General features: G+C 46.0%; 1 protein-coding gene across 1 annotated transcript in view; it reads left to right on the top strand.

Moving 5' to 3' along the window:
* The window catches only part of RAC1 (ras-related C3 botulinum toxin substrate 1 (rho family, small GTP binding protein Rac1)), a 30,889-nt gene that overhangs the window by 662 nt on the left and 21,858 nt on the right, over nt 1-8,369 (top strand). The window lies entirely within an intron of this gene.

Raw genomic sequence — 8,369 nt, 5'->3', positions numbered from 1 at the left:
CCCCCACCCCACCCTCCGCTCGCGGGCCCGGGCGGCGCGTGCCTGGTTCCGGCTTTCGGTGGGGGAGGGCCTCGCCGCTCGCCGGCCGGAGGGAAAAGTGAACTCCACCCTCCCGCTTTCTTCCCGGGCCCGCTCCCCGGCCGCCGCCCGCCGGCCTCCCGCGTTAGCGCGCGGGCGAGGCGGGCCTGGAGAGTTCTGCCTTTTTCCAGAAGGGCCCGTTTGGGGGTTTTGCACGAGCCTTGTGAGCCCCCTGGAGAGCTGTGGTGGGCAACGGCGGCCAAGTCGGTCACCTCCGATGAGTGTGTGCACGGGCCGCTTGGGTGCCCCTCAAGTTCTTTGCGATCAGGGTTTCTTCCGACTGGTGCACTTCGCCACTTTTAGGGTTCTTAAAATTGTCGTTTCACCCTTCCCGTGGGGAAACTTTTCCGGGCGCGGACTGTGAGGATCCGGGTGGTCATTAAAAAGAAATTGCCTTTCGATTACGGCGCTAGGTATGGGATGTAGCCGAACTGGCTCCCTGTGGCTCGAGGCATTTCTTTTCGTTACTGTTCGTGGTGGTTACAGGCCCTCGAGGAAGACAAGACTCGTCTTATGCAGTCTTTTTCTCCCGTAGAAACAAGAATCTCAGTGTAATCCGAACAAAATTGCACGTCTCAGCATGGCTTGTGTAGGTTAGTGTTAACAGGGAAGCTCGAGGAATTTCTACTAGTTCCATCGAACTCAGAATGCAGCTGGTACATTTTGAAGTTGAGTAAAGTCGAAGGAAACTTCTAGCATCTGAAGTTGTTTCTGTAATCTGATGCAAGAAAGACAACTGATTTTTGTGATGCCCGGCAGTTGTCTTACAGGCGTGGAGGGTTATTAAAACTTCATAATTCTGTTTATAACTGAAAATCGTAACTTTCACTTATTTAGAATATGCGAGCATTTATTAGTTTATTTAATTTTTGAGTTGGAGTCTCATTGTTGCCCAGGCTGGAGTACAGCGGTGGCATGCTCATGGCCACCGCAGCCTCTACCTGCTGAGCTCAGGCAGTCCTTCCTCCTCACCCTTTCAAATAGCTGGAACCACAGGCGTGGCCAATTTTTTGATTTATTGTAGAAACAAGGACTCACCAAGTTGCCCAGGCTGGTCTCTAACCCTTGAGCTCAGGCAGACCTCTTGCCTTGGCTTCCCAAAGTGCTGGGATTACAGGCGTGAGCCACCATATCCTGCTGAATATGTGTGCTACTTTTTTATTTTTTGAGTCTCATCCTGTCGTCCAGGCTGGAGTGCAGTGGCACACTCATGGCCCCCGCAGCCTTGACCTGTTGGGCCTAGACAATCCCTGCACCTCAGCCTTCCAAGTAGCTGGAAATACTGGCGTGCACCACCACGCCTAGCTAATTTTTTGACTTATTGTAGAGATTAGGTCTCACTCTCTTGCCCAGGCCGGTCTCGAACCTGTGGGCTCAGACAGTACTCTCGCTTCTGCCTCCCAAAGTGCTGGGATTACAGGCATGAGCCACAGGGCCCGGACTTGTATGCTACTTTTAAAGAAAGCTTTACTTTGACACTTGGGGGAAAATGTTCAGTTAATTGGTTTGATAGTGAAATGAGTGAATTTAGGTTTTTTGTTTTTTTTTTTTAAGTTGGAGTCTCACTCTATCACCCAGGCTGGAGTGCAGTGACACACACAGAGCCACCCCAGCATCGATCTGCTGGGTTCAGGTGATCCTTCTGCCTCAGCCTTCCAAGTAGCCAGAGCTACGGGCGCGTGCTACCACGCCCGGGTAATTTTTGATTTATTGTAGAGACAAGGTCTCACCAAGTTGCTTGGACTGGGCAATCCACTCGCCTCGACCTCCCAGAGTGCTGGGTTACAGGCTGAGCCACTGAGCCCGGCTGAATGTTTTTTGTTTTGTTTTGTTTTTTAAAGAGAGGGGGTCTCCCTCTGTTACCTTGGCTGGAAGGCAGTGGCACAGACATAGCTCACTGCAGCCTTAAACTTCTGGGCTCAAGTGATCCTCCTGCCTCAGCCTTCCTATGCCTTTGAACGGCCTCAGGCAGGAGTTGGTGAGGGGAAGAGTGGCTGCTGGAACCCCCAGTAGCTGGAATTACAGGCAGCAAGCCCCTATGCCCTGGTCAGTGAATTCGTTTAAACAAAGTTTTGATCCTTTAGGTAGTTAAACACGTTTAGCACTTTGTCTTAAGACCATTTAACATTCTCTGAATTTCCTTTAAAAGCTAAAAATGCAGAATCAGTAATGCTCAGAATGTGAAGCACTACATAGGAGTTTTTGTTTTTTAAGACAGTCTCACTCTGTAGCCTAGGCTGGAGTGCAGTGGCTCAATCATAGCTCACTGCTGCTTTGAACTCCTGGGCTCAAGCGACCCTCCTGCTTCAGCCTCCCAAGCAGCTGGAAGTACAGGCATGAGCCAGTGCATCCGGCTTAGTTTTCTAAGTCAAACAGCTTATAATGCCCAACCATAGTAGGTAATATTCTTAATTGAAAGTGTCTAAAAGTAAAACATGAGCACAGCAGATACATTTAGTTTATTTAACACTAACAGTATGGACCTCTACTATTTATATCGGCTTTTTAATCTCGTCTGATAGTTGCTGAATAGTCTACATGGGATCTGGATCCTTACTTCAAATACCCACTCCACCACTTAAGAGATAATCCTGGGCATATCACCCATCCCCCCCAAGAGGTACCTCAAGGGGAAGTGAAACAAGACTAATAAACAAGGTGCTGGACATTGAGTGCCTCATAGGTGCCTGGCCTCTTGCTGAGTGTTTAGTCAATGCCAAGTACCATTATTCACATTACTGCTGTTTCTGCTACTGTAATGCTCTGGGAGGGAGTAATAGTCTTAATTAAGAGACACAGTTCCTGGCCTTGAGTTTTCAATCCTTTTTTTTGAATCGAGGTCTTATTGTTACCCAAGCCAGTGAGCAGTGGCTTGATCACGGCTCACCTCAGCCTTGACCTGCTGGGTTGAGGCGATTGTGCTTCAGCCTACCAAGATGCTGGGACTACAGGTGTGTACCACCATGCTCGCTTTTTTTTTTTTTTAATATTTTGTAGAGACCAGGTCTTATGTTGGTGTCCAACTCCTGGGCTCAAACAATCCTCCCACCTTGGTTTCCTAAAGTGCTGAGATTACAGGCATGAGCCACCATGCCCAGCCCAGCAATAGTTTTGTAATACTCTGATATTGATGTTGAATAGGGCTAAGTGATAGGAAGTAAAATGTATCTTTATAAAATAATTGAAGTTGTATTCCTTTAGATAAGGGATGATATGTAGTAAATACTACTTAAGTGAAAAATGTAGAGATTCAATTTTCCATGCCAAAAATATTTTTCTGTTTGTTTTTTTTTTTTTTGAGTCGAACTCTCACTGTTGCCCAGGCTGGAGTGCAGTGGCTCGCTCATGGCCACTGCAGCCTCCACCTCCTGGGCTCAGAGGATCCTTCTGCCTCAGTCTTCCAAGTAGCTGGAACCACAGGTGTGCACCAACATGGCCAGCATATTTTTTCTGGATTTGTTGTAGATGTAAGGTCTCACCATGTTGCTTGGACTGGTCTCGAACCTGTGGGCTCAGGCAATCCTCTCACCTGAACCTCTCAGAGTGCTGGGATTATAGGTATGAGACACCGCACCCAGGAGTTTTTCAGCCTTTTTTTTTTTTTTTTTTGAGTTGGAGTCTCACTTAGTTGCCCAAGCTGGAGTGAGTGGCACTCTCCTGGCCACCCCAGCGTTGACCTGCTGGGCTCCGACGATCCTTCTGCCTCAGCCTTCCAAGTATCTGAAACTACAGGCATGCATTACCACATCCGGCTAATTTTTGATTTATTGTAGAGACTAGGTCTCACCAAGTTGCCCTGGCTCATCTTGAACCCGCAGGCTCAGACAGTCCACTCACCTCGGCCTCCCAAAGTGCTGGGATTACAGGCTGAGCCACCAAGTCTGGCCAACTGTTCTGCTTTTAACTTGAATAAATTATATTCCTGATTATGTAGTTGGAATGTTCTTTTATTCAGAAATTGTTAAAGCTGCAAATATGGGTCCAAATTTTGAGGTGTTTTTTTGTTTGTTTGTTTGTTTTGAGTCGAAGTCTCACTCTGTCGCCCAGGCTGGAGTTACTGGCATACTCATGGCCACTGCAACCTTGACCTCTACTGGGTTTAGTTGATCCTTCCGCCTCAGCCTTCCAAGTAGCTGGAACTATAGGCACACGCTACCACGCCCGGCTAATTTTTGATTTATTGTAGAGATGATAGAGATGAGGTCTTGCCAAGTTGCCCAGGCAGGTCTCGAACCCGTGGGCTCAGGCAATCCACTCACCTCAGCCTCCCAAAGTGCGGGATTACAGGCTGAGCCACCGAGCCCGGTTTAAAATGCACTTTTTTTTTTTTTTTTTTTTTGAGTTGGAGTCTCACTCTGTCGCCCAGACTGGAGTGCAGTGGCCTCTCCCAGCCACTGCAGCCTCGACCTGCTGGGCTCCGGCGATCCTTCCGCCTCAGCCTTCCAAGTAGCTGGAACGACAGGCGCTCGCTACCACGCCCGGCTGATTTTTGATTTATTGTAGAGATGAGGGCTTGCCAAATTGGCCAGGTAGGTCTTGAACCCTCGGGCTCAGGTAATCCACTCACCTCAGCCTCCCAAGGCATGGGATTACAGGCTGAGCCACCGAGCCTGGCTTAAAATGTTCTTAATTGAATCCTCTGGGACCTTGACTGATACAGAGGCTGATAATAGACCCATATCAAACATGTCGAATATAATTCGCAAAGCATGTTTGATAGCTCTAAATTAGGATTGGTGTCATGCCAAAAGCCTCAGATAGTAAGATAAATATTCTTAGGAATTGTGGTTAAAAGCTATGTCACAACCATATTTTAACTAGGATTATTTAGCTTATATTCTTTTTGAGTTGGAGTCTCACTCTGTCGCCCAGACTGGAGTGCAGTGGCCGCTTCCGGCCACCGCAGCCTCAACCTGCTGGGCTCCAGCGATCCTTCCGCCTCCGCCTTCCAAGTAGCCGGAATTACAGGCATACGCTACCACGCCTGGCTGATTTTTTTAAAATTTATTGTAGAGATGAGGTCTTGCTGCCCAGGCGGGTCTCAAACCCGCGGGCTCAGGCAATCCACTCACTTCAGCCTCCCAAAGGCACGGGATTACAGGCTGAGCCACCGAGCCCGGCTACAGCTGTTTTTAATAGTGTTATTTTGGCTTTAGTTGACTGGAAGACTAGTGGATGACTTAAAGCCCCCTATGTTTTTCTCTTTATACAGAACATGTCCAGATTGGGCTGATTTATCCAGCCCAGTGTCTGACTTAGACATTACTGTCTAGGAGTTTTTAAGTTTAGTTTTTTAGCATTAAAAATATCTTGCATGGCATTGTTTTTCTTTTTTGAGAGAAACTTCCCGATGGCAGGTCTTTTTGCCATGAGTCTTCCTTTTTCCTTCTCTTCTCACTAATAAACTCTGTAAAACTTAAAACTCCGTAAAACTTTAAAAAAAGGCCAGGCATGGTGGCTCACACCTATAATCCCAGCACTTTGGGAGGCTGAGGTGAGACAATTGCCTGAGCCCAGGGGATCGAGACCAGCCTGGGCAACTTGGTGAGATTTCATCCCTGCAACAAATAAAAAAATTAGCTGGGCATGGTGCCTGTAGTTCCAGTTACTTGGAAGGCTGAGGCAGAAAGATTCACCTGAGCCCAGCAGATCGAGACTGGTGACCGTGAGCATGCCACTGTACTCCATCTAGCCTGGGTGACAGCGTGAGACTCCAACTCAAAAAAAAAAAAAAAAAAAACCAAAACATAAACAACAACAAAAAAGATGTCTTCCATGACATCATCCTTACAGGAATGTGCACCATTTACTCTCTTTTTTGTTGAACAGGGATAGCATGATCCATTGATTTGTTTAAGCTCTTCATGAATTGTCTTTGTATGTTTCTTCTTGAGGCATGGGGTTTCATATTCATCTTACACTGGCTTCCAAACTTAGCTTTAGTATATGACTCTGCTCTTTGTTGATAAAATTACACGTAATACTTTTTAAAATAATTTCCCAATTATTACTCAGCCTGTAGTCCCAGCACTTTGGAGGCCGAGGCGAGTGGATTACCTGAGTCTGCGGGTTCGAGACCAGCCCGGGCAACTTGGCGAGACCTCGTCTCTACAATAAATCAAAAATTAGATGGGTGTGGTAACGCGCCCCTGTAGTTCCAGCTGCTTGGAAGGCTGAGGCGGAAGGATCACTGGAACCCAGCAGGTTGACGCTGGACTGGGGTGGCCGTGAGTGTGCCACTGCATTCCAGCTGGGCGACAGTGAGGCTCCAACTCAAAAAAAAAAAATTTCCAATGATAATACCAGTAAAAATTCGGGGTTGAGTTAAGTGTAGGAGTATCAGGAAGCCGTTTTTAGAAACCTTAAATCCACCCTTTATAATGTTCTGTCTTTTGCATTAGTCATCTGATGTCATAGTACTTTCTACTTTTTCACTTTGGCATCCCCAGGTAGCTCTTATAATTGTAATCTTCCTAGAAAGGAGATTAAAAAAAAAAAAAAATCAGAAATCTTGCTACCAATATAGTTACCATGTTAAGAGAAATAATTTTCTTCCATTTTTTCTTAACATTAAATATGTCAAACTTACAGAAAAATTGAAAGAATTGTTGAGTCAGTACCCACATATCGACTGCCTAGATTCTGTGATCAGCATTTTACTGTTTCCTTTATCACATGTCTTCCCATTATCAGAGGGAATATTTTCAGAGGATATAATAAAGGAGTTGATGTTGAAGAGAATGGGGGTGGTATGCAGTTAAATATAAGTTTCTTTCTTTCTTTCTTTTTTTTTTTTTTTTTAGTTGGAATTTCATTCTGTCGCCCAGACTGGAGTGCAGTGGCACGCTCCTGGCTATCGCCTCCGGCGATCCTTCCGCCTCAGCCTCCCAAGTAGCTGGGACTACAGGCACGTTCTACTATGCTCTGCTAATTTTTTTTTTTTTGGTAGAGATAGGGTCTCACCAAGTTTCCCAGGCTGTTCTCGAACCATGGGCTCAGGCAATCCTCTCACTTTGACCTTCCAGAGTGCTAGGATTATAGTTGTGAGCCACTGCACCTGGCCAGATAGAAATTCTTATTTTTGCCCTCTGTATGTTCCGCTGACTCATCAACTACACCAGGGTTAGACTTGATTCTAGAAGGACGGTCTAAAGTTCAGTACATCATCTAAAACCTGCTTTAGACTTCAACACAATTACAGGTAGTATTTTCAGCCTGAGTGTTTGAGAAACTTTAGTACCTTAATTTTGAAGCCTCTAGTAGTGGTAATAGCTTGCTTTGTGATGTCACTTGTTTGTAGTCACCTGTCTGTTGGTTGTAATGTCTCCTTTGGTAGTAGAACATCAGAATTTTAGATTGAGTTTTGTGTTTTTGCTGCACTGTACTACTCTAGTCATATATTCTCAACAGGTTTTCTGCAAGTTATGCATTTATCGAAGGCCTACTGTTTCAGAATCCCCGTACCTTATTTCTCAGTGTAAATTGAAGACCTTCATTTAAGGTCTAATTTATTCAGTAAGTATGAATGTATATTTGATACTTATAGTTTACATTTCCACTACATTCTGCTACTTTGTCCTTAAGATACACATTTTTTGTTGTTGATTTGAGACAGGGTCTCCCTCTCTTGCCCAGTCTGGAGTGCTGTGGAATGATCATTGCAGCCTCAATCTCTTGGGCTCAAGTGATCCTTCCACCCTGCCCCCTTCTCCCCCACTAGCTGGGACTATAGACAACCAGCTAATTTTTGTGTTTTTTTGTAGAGATGCGATCTCACTATGTTACCCTTGTTAATCTTGAATTCCTGGGCTCAAATGATTCTCCCACCTCGACCTCCTGAAGTTCTGGTATTACAAGTGTGAGTCACTTTGCCCAACCAACTTTTAGATAGCAATACATGCTTTGCATTTTGGTTTATAATTTTTTTTTTTGAGTTGGAGTCTCACTCTGTCATCCAGACTGGAGTGCAGTGGCCGCTTCCGGCCATCGCAGCCTCGACCTGCTGGGCTCCGGCGATCCTTCTGCCTCAGCCTTCTGAGTAGCTGGAACTATAGGTGCGCGCTACCACGCCTGGCTAATTTTTGATTTATTGTAGAGATGAGGACTCGCCAAGTTGCCCAGGCGGGTCTCGAACCCGCGGGCTCAGGCAATCCACTCACCTCAGCCTCCTAAAGTGCGGGATTACAGGCTGAGCCACCGAGCCCCGCTTGGTTTATAATTGTCATTGGAAGACTCAGGCTGTTCTGTCCTAAGATCAACTGACCTTAAAAAAAAAAAAAAAAAAAAAAAAA

The sequence above is a fragment of the Carlito syrichta genome, unplaced genomic scaffold (assembly GCF_000164805.1).
Source record: "Carlito syrichta isolate Samal-C Ts95f unplaced genomic scaffold, Tarsius_syrichta-2.0.1 Scaffold113490, whole genome shotgun sequence".
Classification (NCBI taxonomy): Eukaryota; Metazoa; Chordata; class Mammalia; order Primates; family Tarsiidae; genus Carlito; species Carlito syrichta.
The sequence above is the reverse complement of the archived record's forward strand: the minus strand, read 5'-3'. Positions and strand labels throughout refer to the sequence as shown.